Source organism: Gymnogyps californianus, chromosome 8 (genome assembly GCF_018139145.2).
Source record: "Gymnogyps californianus isolate 813 chromosome 8, ASM1813914v2, whole genome shotgun sequence".
Lineage (NCBI taxonomy): Eukaryota > Metazoa > Chordata > Aves > Accipitriformes > Cathartidae > Gymnogyps > Gymnogyps californianus.
This window is the reverse complement of record NC_059478.1, coordinates 31,798,957-31,810,994: the sequence shown is the minus strand read 5'-3', so window position 1 is coordinate 31,810,994 and position 12,038 is coordinate 31,798,957. Positions and strand designations below refer to the sequence as shown.

The following is a 12,038-nucleotide window of genomic DNA, read 5'->3' as shown; positions in this document are numbered from 1 at the left end:
CCCTCCTCAGCTGGACAGGGGAGAGAAAATACAACAAAAGGCTTGTGGGTTGAGATAAGGACAGGGAGATCACTCAGCAATTACTGTCACGGGGAAAACAGACTCAACTTAGGGAAAAAATTGATTTAATTTATTACCAGTCAAATCAGAGTAGGGTAATGAGAAATAAAACCAAATCTTAAAACACCTTCCTCCCACCCCTCCCTTCTTCCCAGGCTTAACTTTACCCCCGTGTTCTGTACCTCCTTCCCCCCAGCGGTGCAGCGAGACAGGGAATGGGGGTTGTGGTCAGTTCATCACATGCTGTCTCTGCCGCTCCTTCCTCCTCAGAGGGACGCCTCCTCACACTCTTCCCCTGCTCCAGCGTGGGGTCCCTCCCATGGGAGACAGTCCTCCACAAACTCCTCCAACATGAGTCCTTCCCACAGGCTGCAGTTCTTCATGAACTTACCTCCGTTAACTTCCACGGGCTGCAGGTGGGTATCTGCTCCACCATGGACCTCCATGGGCTGCAGGGGGACAGCCTGCCTCACCATGGTCTTCACCACGGGCTGCAGGGGAATCTCTGCTCTGGTGCCTGGAGCACCTCCTCCAGGGAGGAAGGGAGCCAGGTGGAGCTGCTGAGGCTGGCAGCCAGCAACCCAGATTCACAGTTGCAGAAAGTTAATTTTTCAGTGACCGCAGGAGAAACCTGATTTCTTTTCATTTTTTAGTGTTACAATTTAGCCTTCGGAGAACCAAAACAGGAACATGTGACTTGTTTGGCTACAAAGCTTATTAGCATAGCTCCACTACACTGAATTGCTTGAGAAGAATTTTCAGACCAAAAAAAGGCAAGTGAATAAAAAGAAACAATAAATCTATGAATATTGTAACTCGTTAAAAGACAATTTATGGACAGTGAAGGGGCTGAAGTCATTGAATAAATTATTATCACTGAAATTATTCAGCCCTGTTTAAATTATGGAAGATGTTACCAGGTTGTTGTCTCAAGTCATCTTGCGTACTTTATGTGCAGTGGTCTTCTGAGCCCTTCTGAGATCTCTTGCATCAGGCAAAACTGTTGATTGAATCTTTGTTAACATTTTCAGTCTTTCCACAAAAACATCCTTTTACTGCAGCTTGTGAGAAGGGCCTGTCACAAAGTGACACATTATGAAGGTATCAGCGCAGGTTTTAGTGGCCCTGGCTCAGCCGGGCTCTCCAGACCAGCTGGAGGAGCAGGTCTTTGAGTAGGGGAAAGCTCCTCTGGGCAGAGGCTGGGCTTGGTTTGGGGCTGAGGAGCGATTCCCTGCAGGGGTACAGCAATTATCAATCTTCCCTCTCATCAGCGTTGAGTGTAGGTGTCACTCCTTCAGCTCACCTCCCGGCACAGAAGCACCCTGCACGCATGTGAAAACGCCATGAATGGAGTCAGGGAGATGTGTTTGTGAGATGCCCTCAGTCATAATGTTCAGTCGTGGCAGGGGATGGGTCGGGACGGGGCTGGTCCATCGATGTGCATCTCCTTCAGGCTCGGCGCAGGAACAAGACCAGGGACTACTCTCGTTCTCCAAGAAACAAACATTGCTTGGTCTGTGCAGCCAACTAAAAAGTGAGGTTTCCCGGGATCCCAGCTACTCCAAGATGTTCAAGAGGACTCTCATGTTTCCTTAAAAAATCACACTGAGTTACAAAGAAGGAACAAACCTGTTTCCTTGACCACCAAGGGAATGGCAGCTTAGGGGATTATTTGTTGGTTGAAGTGGTAACAGTGAATGGTTTGGAGGAGGATACAGGTGATAACCAATCATGCCTCATTTGCAAGCAAAGCCACCGAGCCATGTGTGTGTAATAACCACCAGACGTGCCGACTCATTGTGGGGGCTGAAAATCAGCCTTGTTCTGAGGGGATTCCGGCTGCCGCCAGCCCTCGGCCACACCTGGGCAGGCCCCGGCCCTTCTGGGGGGAGCTCAGCTGGGAGCAAGGGCCTGGTTTGAAGAGGAGGGGCTTTCCCAGCTCCCCCTGTAAAAGCTGGCTGCGAGCAGCTTGTTTTGGGGTGTGTGGGGCAGAAGAAGAACTGGGGTGCTGTTAGGAAATATTTGGAGTGATAGTAGACTTTTTTTTTTTATCTTCTCTGACTAAATTAGCTAATGGTTTGGATGCTGAGAGTGGGAGCAACTCTGCAATGGAGAAAGGTACTTTTTTTCCTTAAATTATGTGCTTTCTTGGAATATAATTATATAGAAATGCAAATGGCCTGTAAAACAAGGTCAGATGTGTAATTCTGTTGAGCTGGGGGAAATTGTGGAAGTATTTGCATGCAGACTTGCATGAATCAGCTGTGTGACGAAAGTATTTACATAAGCAGCAGTTCAGCTAGTTTCTGGATTTTAAGAGTTAAATCACTGAAATATTAAATAATTTCCTTACCCCTGCAGTTAGGGCCAGGACCGGCAGTGAGTCGGGGGTAACTTCTTTGTGCTGTAATGCACAAAGGTGCAGAGATGCACTTAGCTACGTTGGTGGGGAAAGTTGAGAGTTGAAGATCAAAGTTCTGAAAGTAGCTTTGTCTTTTTGTAGTATGTACAGCTCTGCTTTTTTCCAGGTTCCAGATTGTTCTCTATGTTTTGTATGCATTAGGTCTCACATCATGTGTTTTCTAAGGAGAACGTGTGTTCATTGTGTCATTGGCCTTGGGGATCGGTGTGGGGTTTCTCTCTGAACTACTGTTTTTTTTGCTGCTGCTTTTGCTTTGCACTACCTCCCTGTGGTGGTTTGGTGTTGCTAAGAAAGTGGATATGGATGTCACCAAATGGTTCCTCCGCTCCTTAGCTGTGCTGTTTAATTTTGCTGCGGTTGTTTTAGTGATACCTTAACAAATTTACAGGCAAAGGTGGTGGGAGTGTCACAGAAAAGATGGGTTTAATAACCACTTGTAGAGAAAACAAAAGCAAATCCAGTGACAGCCCTGGCAATTCCCACCTTTGTTATTGCTGGCAGACGGCACAAGAATAAAAATAAGCCGGTTTACATGCACTGACGCTAATATACAACTAATGGTGATGTCCCGAAGGAAATGTCACCAATTAGCATGAAAGCTGCTGCAGTTATCAACTTGGACAAGATTTGGCCATGGAAAGTAGGAGGTTTTAAGATGAACCTCTGACTCCTTCTCCCAAATGCTTTCTTATCCAAACACATGTGGAGATTTGTAAGACAGCTCAAGTGAACTTCTTGGTCGGCTCTTGTGGTCTGGCGAAGCAGTTTGCTACACGCCTGTCTTGCTTCCAGTGCCAGTAGTTTCTGGGAATGAGGTAGTGCAGCATTACGGTGAAAACAAATACATTTTATATATATGGTAAGAAATAATGGGATTGCATGACAAAGTTCAACATTAGAAAAGTCTTTAAAAATAAAAATGGAAATGCTGAGATGCATGTTAGATGGAGGATAGCAGGGGAATGATTGGGGTTCCTTCAGTTAGCATAAATGGCTCAGTACCCCGTGTTTAATCTGAAACTGGACAGGAAAAAATAAAAGGGGGGAAACTGCCACACCATCTGTAAAAACTGCCACGAGAATTTATGCTGCATTAAAAACCTTTCCCTGAAGCTGTGCTTTAATAAGATTCCTAGTCAGAAGTCAAACTCTGCCTAGTAATTCATTCTAAACTCTCATAATGCATTTATTAGTGTGGAAATGGCAGAAGTGAAGTGACCGCACTTGAGGTCTGTATTCAAAATTAGGAAAATTTAATGTCATTCTGAGTTAAAAAGGAAGGAAAATGAGTGCTGTAACATGCAGTGAGTGATATCTTTTGCATTAGCAGGTGGCTAAATGAGCATTGTTTGAAATAACATTTTGTTAGGTTTCCTTAAAGTGGATACTAGATGTGATAGATTTTTTTTTATCTTGGATAAAGTTACTGAAATGAGAAATGTGCCATTGTAAAGGAATTTCTTGAAAGACAGGGGTACACTTTATCATATGATAGCTCTTGCATCATATTAAATGCTACTTATGTGTTGTATTGAAATTCAAACCTCTTGCTTAACGTTCCTTTTCCAACAATACAAAAGCTTATGATTCACAACCTCTTACATAATAGATATATTAATGAGTTTCTGCATACTTTATTGCTTTGTATTATTCTAGAAGCCATTAATCTATTTTTCTTGATTATCAGTTATGGCAAAAACATGATAATTTTTCTCTGAATTTCATTGCTGCCAACCAAGTTCAGGACTTTCAGAACTAATTTCTTTAGCTACCTGTTGGACTCACTAAACCTGATTCGATTCTTCTTCCTTTTTCCTGTTGAAAGCTGTATCCAGCCAAAGACCCAGCATATTTTTGTCTGAATACAGGAGGATAAATTCTGCTTGGGGGTACTTGCATGTTCTTTCATTCAAGTAGATTAGAGTTGTTCGTATGAATCTCCGGCCCTAATTATGTTTCTAAGAATAGAAATTTCTTGCTATAAATACATGACTCATTGAAATGATTCCTGTATGTTTAGGCTGCAGATGTGACTTCTGCATATTCATTAACCTCCCAGTTCTCCACTTGAGATGTAGAAATGCTTGATGATTAGCGGAGGGCCTGCTAGGAGGGCACAGGGAGAAAGGGTATTTGCCACCTCTATTGGGGGGTGTGGGTTAAAGCCAAACTAACAAATTGTGGGAGCAAGTGGCAGTGGCTTCAAGCTGTTCTTGTGTCCTCTCTGTCACGGACCAGTTTGGGGTGGAGCAGACCCCACTGTAACTTCAGTCTGGAGAGACTTTCAGAACTGGGGCCGCCTCACATGGCACAGTTTTGACTCTACATAGTGCTTCACGCTTTATCTTTTCTCATATTTTCCTTAGATTGAACTGGTTTATTTGCTGAGAGGGGTGGGGGGAGAATAGATATAAATTTCAACTTGCTCTTTTATTTGCTGTAAGTCATATAAGCTAGATGTTTAAATTACCTGGTTTCTAATTAAATTTTGGAAAAACTTCAAGTTTCACAGGGATCCGTGTGGTTCATAGGCACGTAATAGGTAGTTTTGTGCATGTATTGCAGCCTACTGTTAGTCCCAATAATGTGGTTTTGCTAAGGATCACTGCCTGCACCAGTCTGAACAGTGGTTTGCATAGGAGTGGAAAAATTATCTATGGTGTACATTGTGTACGGTATTTCTGACAAGGCTACCTCATAATATTATTTCTATATGTTTTCTTTTCTTCCTCAATGGCTTTAGTTACTATCAAAACAGGACATTAATGAGTAAATAAAAAGATCATTCTTACACATCAAAATGGATGGCAAAAACATCAGTTCCACTGTGCAGAAGCAAATGTGTGGACCGTAGACCACTTAGTTCCACAGACCAGGTTAAAATGGGATTTAAGTGATGCACAGATCTTGTGCTGTCCCAGCTCCAAGGGGTCCGTGTAACCCATGGGGAACAGCTGTGCTTTCACTGTGAGCACAGGTCTTAATGGTGTGGGTTTGATTAACAAATCACCTGAATATGATATGGCAGAACGAACTCTCGTTTTACCCTGGCAATTATTGATTTACATTCCCAGAGTGACAGAAAGCATTTTTATTTTTATGCCCAGCAACAAGTTGTTGCCACGGCAACATCAGTGTTGGGCACCATTCGCATCCCACCCTTATCCCAAAGTGAAACCCAGTAGATTCTGAAACTCTTTAAAAATGATTACAGTAATAAATTTTTTAAGATAAGTTTTACTTCTTGTCTCCTTTCCTGGGGGTTGAATAATTTATGTTCCAGGAAGGCAATGCATGAATCTACTGCATCTTCTGCCAGCCACTGTCTGTATTGGGCAAAGTCCAACATTTGCTACAAAGAGCTGGAAAAGCTTCATTTTTGCTCTCTTTTGACCCTTTGCCTATTCCTTCCCTCCTGCTTTCTTTAAGGGGGGAAAAAAAACCCCACCAAAACCAAACCCACCCTCAACGCTTCCTTCAATTGCACACTTGCTAAATTATTTTTAAAATGTGGAGCCTGTTTCTACTACACGTGAAGCCAATAGTAGAGTTTGCAAAGTCAAGCTCTTGTCTCTGCAGGGTGCCTGGACAGGGCACGTGTAACATCTTTTCTGTTTGTTTGAGTACAACTTTGATACTTTCCAGCCTTGCTAGGTGACTGTCCTTGTTTCATGGGGAATCTCCCCAAAGCCAGAGATGAGGTGAGTAGGCTTATTCCTAAGGCTCCAGTAATTTTCTTAACCTCTTGCAGTTGCTCCTGTCTTTACAGCTGAATTTCCAGGTCATAGTCTGTCTTACCGCAACCATGGTTTATGCTGTGACTGGGAGCAGGTTGCTTTTTCTGAATATGTAGACTACTGCTACAGAGTACCCATACCCCAGCTCTGAGAGACTTGCTCTGCTGAGTGCTGACGTGCTGCCATCTCTGTTGCTACAAGAATGTATGTTTGGACTTAAAAGACTATGCTTATATTCTTCTGATTATGCGAAAATACTTATTTTCTTGGGCAAAGGGAGGGATAGTTAAATGGCATACCTGAAGAACTAGCTCCTGGGGTAGTAACTGTAAATTTGATAATGTGAACTCTTCTGACCAGCATGGGGGTGCATGTGGTTCCCCTCTAGATCCTCACAACCAGGGTTTGCTAATAGAGATGCTTTCTGCTAAAAAGTGTCATATTCCCAGCAACTATTTCTACTGCTGTTTCTGCCAGCTGCTGGTTGCTCAGGCAGGTTGTGGATTCTCTGTCCTTGGAGATACTCAAAACCCAGCTGGGCCCAGCCCTGAGCAGGGAGGATCTCCAGACATCTCTGCCAGCCTCAGCAATGTGAGGAATAGACCCAAACCATGCCTTAGTGCAGGTGCCAGCACTCCAGCTGCATTTGTGGGTTGGCTTAGGGTAAATACTCACAGCTTACGCAGCTGGAGAAGCCTCCTGCTGTCCCGGGGTGCCCCATAAAGGCTGCTCAGCTCCCTGCCTGCCTTGCTGGGATGGGACAAGCAAGCATCATGACTACTTTGTCATCAGTATGTCAAAACCAGCAAGAAAATACCCGTGCTGTTGCACCTACTTTTAGCGTTGACTGGCTGGAATTATTTACCATTAGTGGATGAGCAGGTATTTGAACAATCTCTTCTTCTTCTTTATTTTTCACCCATCTTGCAAGATTTAAATATAATTAAAAGGAGATTGACTGAAAATCAAGTTTGGTTTATCTGTGGATGACCCAGCAAACCACATCTTTTTAATCTCATGCATCAATGAGATGATACGTCATGCTTTGTACAGTGCGACAGCTTGCTACATTGCATAACTCAACATGCTGATGCAATCAGGCATGCAAAATTAACCTGATCGTCAAACCCAGGAAATTCAAGACAACAAGCGGCTTCCTCTGCAGCTTGCGTTGTTCAACAAACCTCCTCATTCCCCCATCTTTCCTCTTATTCCTCTTCTGTACAAATGACGAGAATAGAATATTTTGAAAGATATGATTAGGTAAAAATGATGTGAATAACTCCAGACTGGATTGGGGTTGAACTGACGCTGTTTTCTCTGTCAAGGGCTGCTCAAAAGGATGGGCATATCTTTGGCTTAACTTGGGAAGGAGAGTGGCTTACTGTGCTTCTTGCAGGGGCTGTGCCTAGCTTTTTTTTTAATGGTAGTATGAGCCTATAGTTCCCACAGCTCCTTGCATTCCATTTACCAGCTTTTAGGACTATTCCAATGCTGCAGAGAGGCTGTGAGTCCAACAAACCTCATGTGAATTTGCCGTTCTTCATTTCCACACCACACAGCCATGTAAGCATCAGCTCCCATCTGGCCTTTGTGGCTAACCTCTTTTTGGAGTGACATGGAAAGGGACGTTCCTGCAGCTCTTCTGCTCCTCTGCAATCCTGCAAGGCACTTGGGTCATCTCATCCCCTTCCTTCCCAGGGAAGGGAACAGGAATATTGCTCAGCAGATGCAGGGCTGCTTTGTGGGACCCTCTGCAGCCACCCCTGAAAGCTGCAAGCAACACATGCTCGGTCTTGCTGTGCCCAAAGCAGAGCATGATTATGAACTGCAGGGAGAATAAAAGACTGATGCTGGGCATAAATATCTTCAAAGGTAAAGGCTGTGGTGTGCCACATGTAAGCTTGAGCATCCAGTGCTTTGCCTGGAGCAAAATTTTTCCTTAATATCTGACATCTGTCAGTGACTCCTTGCATGTTCCTGGGTGAAGTAAAATAGAAATTCTGCAAGAGTTTCTTGCATGGTTGCGGCAATGGGAAGCCCTGAGAAATTGCTCTTTGTGACCACACTTGAAAGTATGGAAAATGGTGGTGGTCGAGGGGGTGTTCTGTGCAATCTTACCTGTCTACTTGTGCTTGTTACCATAGCACTTGAGAGCAGCTCAGGGAAGTCCCTGGCCACAGTGAGGAGTGGCATGTGCTTACCTGAACAGTGAAAATCAAAACAAAATGGTGCTTAGTGGTCTAAATGAGGATCAAACTCAGTGTTGGGATTATTGCAGTGACTGGGATAGATTTTGGTAATGGTAACAGTGACATAGTTGTTTACCTGCAAGTTAAAGTAACCAGAATGTGGGTCTGGATGTCTCTGGGTGACCAGAGTGATGTCCAGATGTTGCTGTTCTGGCTGGAGTAAGTCCCTTTGGAGCAGGAGCTGCTGTCTGTTTGCATAGCACTTGGTGTAACGGAGTTCAGCTCCTTCAGCTGTCCCTCTGGTTTTCATGTATATTAAAAGAGGGGAAAATGAAATGCCTGAAATGTATTTCTCACCTTAATCCCCGTATCAGCAAATGGGCTCCTCTAAAATAATGAGAATTAGTACATCTTGGAGAGGTAGAAGAGGGCCATGACAGTTTGGGGTCCTTAGATATTGTTCTTGCTTGAGTTGCTTTGCATTTTCTCAAAGTGTACAGTGCCCTCTGGCACACTGTACATCCACACTGCATTGCTAAGTGCTGAAACTTCACATCTTAATTCTGTGTGAGTGGTTTTCTCTTGAGGCTGCGATGCCTCTGTGGAGAGGGAGCCTGATAGCAGTACTGAGAAGGTTACGCATTATGCAGAAAAATGTTGATGGTGTATTAAAAAATATCTTCACTAATGTCTTTTTATGTTTGTTTTTGTCTTGTACAATCATATTTGAAGTACATCCACTTTGAGGTTCAGTGAGGAAAAGCCTGTTTATTTGAAGCTGATGGAGATACTTGAATGGAGGATAACTGGGATATAGGGCTCTGGGATAAATTACTCCACTTGTATTTTCTTTTTTTTTTAATCTGGAACGCACATAAGCCACACAGCAATATTATCATCACTTTGCACTTTCCTTAGGAAGTATCTTAATATTCTGTAATCCTCTTTGCTACAGAATGGGGACTGAACTAAGATGGAATTATATTTTAATATTTTAATGTAATTCCTCGTGAAACAAAAGGGGACCGTGTTCAGAAGCTGGCTAGATATATGGCAAATGGGAACTAGACAAGCTGTGTAACATCATGACCAGTTTCTATGGCAACAAAAATGTCAGCTATCCTTTTGGCTGATTCTATTAATCTGTGGTAGAGGCACTGATACTGACACATTCGGAATTTATTTAAACAAGAAGGTGAAAAGATAATCTCAGCGCAGCTTATAAACAAGGGTGAAGTTAAGCCACTAACATAATGCTATCTGACATGTATATAACGGTGTAACAGGCAAGTAAGACATTTCCAAGCCAGCCACTCTGAATTTTATCGGAAAAGTGATTAAGCCATTTACCAGGAGGAGTTACCCGCTATTGTTTGTTTTTTGACAAAGTTCCAGATTCGCCTCCAGGGTTGCTGTACCCAAAAACGCTGGCCTGTGTTTGCCCATGTGCTGTTGAGGCAGTGGCCAGGTAGCCCTAAACCCACCAAGTGGGGTGAGATCTGGGCACCTGGGACATCCTAAACTAGTTGCCCAGTTTCCGGGGTCGTCCCCCTCCGTGCTTGCTGGCTTCGGTCCTGGTTTTATTCATGTAGTCGGAGTAAAGTGGCTGCCTGACAGAGAAGGCTGTAGTACTTGGTGATTAAAATGCGTGGGCTGGCCACTGGAAAATGGAAAAAGCAGTTGCAAGGAAACGAACTATATTCTCTATTCCCTCTATGTGGGTCAAATATTTTCCTAGGGATACTCGGAAATGATTGTGCTATGCTATTTCCCTTTGGTACTTTATCCTTTATTCTCTTGTTATTGAAATAGCTAAATGTTTTCCTACTTTTCAATGTACCATGACAATACAAACTGTACGGTGATGTCGGAGCACAAAATAAATATGTATGCAGATACTTGTCATTATGATAAAACAACATCTTTTCATCTTTATCTTGGAATTACAGGCTCCTCAGGAAGATGACAGTGTCTTGTTATGGAAAATGAATTTTCGGAGGTAGAAAGATATCTTTTAACTTATTCTTGAATTCTTCCTGTTTGCCAGAGGCATGTAGAAAAATTAGCTTCTTTCCCAATTCTTTTGCTGGTTTTATTAAAATTCATAGTACAAAAAGTGCCATATAAAAGTGCTTGGTGTGTGACTAAGAAAAAAAAAGAGCTGGAAAATGCAGAGCTGAAGTTATTATAAGATTATTAGCTGGCTGCTGTCTGGATTTTTTTTTTTAAACAACTAAAAAAAAAGAGTAAGCCCTCAATATCTTTATCCATTTCTTTTTAGGCTTGTAATGTACTGAAAAGAATTTAATACAATATATATTTATATATTTCTGATGGAAAAAAAAAAGCCAAATTCACAAATAGAAAAATTGTCAGAATTGTAACCACAGTATAGGTCCTGGAGACGAAGTTCATGTGAACTTTGAACTCTTTCAAATTCAGAAAAGTTTTCTGACAGGGACAGGAATTCTCAAATTTATTCCATGCTTCTGTTAAACAAAATCACGTTCCTACAACCTGTAGATCTGCCTCTTGCATCCCTGTGACCGCTGGCTTTGTTGCAAAATCACACAAATGCATTATGTTTTGAGCTTTTACAATGTTAAAAAGATAAGTAGCGATAGTATATCTGGTGTACAGCAAAGTTGGTTTCTCCCAGTTTCTAGTCCAAGAACAACAGTTATGTTAAAGACATGTTTTTTTACCAGCCTACGCATTTAATATCTTCAATTTATGAAGTTCTGCCTCTAACTCCCATGGGAGTTTGCCAGTGGTTTAGACAGCTTTTCTTTCCATCTTTGTAATGTAGTAGCAGAGAAACATAGGTTGTGTCACTTGATATTACAGAAAATGAAGCAGATGTGACTAAGACTGAACCCGAGGGCTTGAAATAGCATTGCTCTACCCCTGTCTAGGGGAAGTGAGGCTGGAGCTGCTTATGGAAAAACTCCACTCCCTCCTGAATACCAATCAGTTCGAACTGATCAGGAGCTTTTTCCAAAGATGATCTTGATTTGTTTTGCTTTTCTTTCCTTTCTACAGGAAATTTTAACAAACTGTAGTTGGGAAGGTTTCTCTAGTCCTCGTAGCACAGAAAGAGAGTGCCTTGGGTTTCTTCCTCTCTTGGCATGCTTTCAAGCCTGCCTGCCTCTTCTGCTGGAGATGCTTTCTTTTGTACCTCCTCACTGAAGACCCACCTGAACTCAGAGCTCCCACGGACTGGGCAGTGTCCTACCCCCAGGAACCTCACGAGTCTAGATCACAGGGAAGAATGTCACTTTAATCCTGAAAAACAGAGAACAACAAAACTTTAAACCTCTTAAATGACTAAAATAAAGGAAGCCTGTTCTTAATCCTGGATTAATTGTTACAGCAAAACCAGACCTTCTTCCCTAAAGAAGGTGAAATCTCCTATGAGGGGAGAAAGTGGGGGAGTGGAATTTCTTCTAATTGTTTTTATTCTTAAGCAGGACTGACATACTGTGTGCAACAGACATTAACAACTCTTAATTCAGATGGAAAGCCATGCCAGAAACATTGTGAGAAGAATGCAGTCTTTCCTTCTGAAGCCATTGACTTGGTAAACTTGCGCATACAAAAAGGCTGACCTTTTGAGGAGTCACAGAC

The 12,038-nt window shown here is 42.6% G+C and overlaps 1 protein-coding gene across 2 annotated transcripts in view; it reads left to right on the top strand.

The window, feature by feature from the left end:
* The first annotated feature begins 2,023 nt into the window (after positions 1-2,023).
* Positions 2,024-12,038, top strand: part of DAB1 (DAB adaptor protein 1) — a 311,043-nt gene continuing 301,028 nt past the window's right edge. Inside the window, exons 1-2 of one of the 2 annotated variants that reach the window (XR_007766885.1) lie at positions 2,024-2,178; positions 10,361-10,410. The gene's annotated coding sequence lies outside the window, so the exon portion shown is untranslated. The remainder of the gene's footprint in view (positions 2,179-10,360; positions 10,411-12,038) is intronic. The other variant, XM_050901289.1, reaches the window with a different exon arrangement.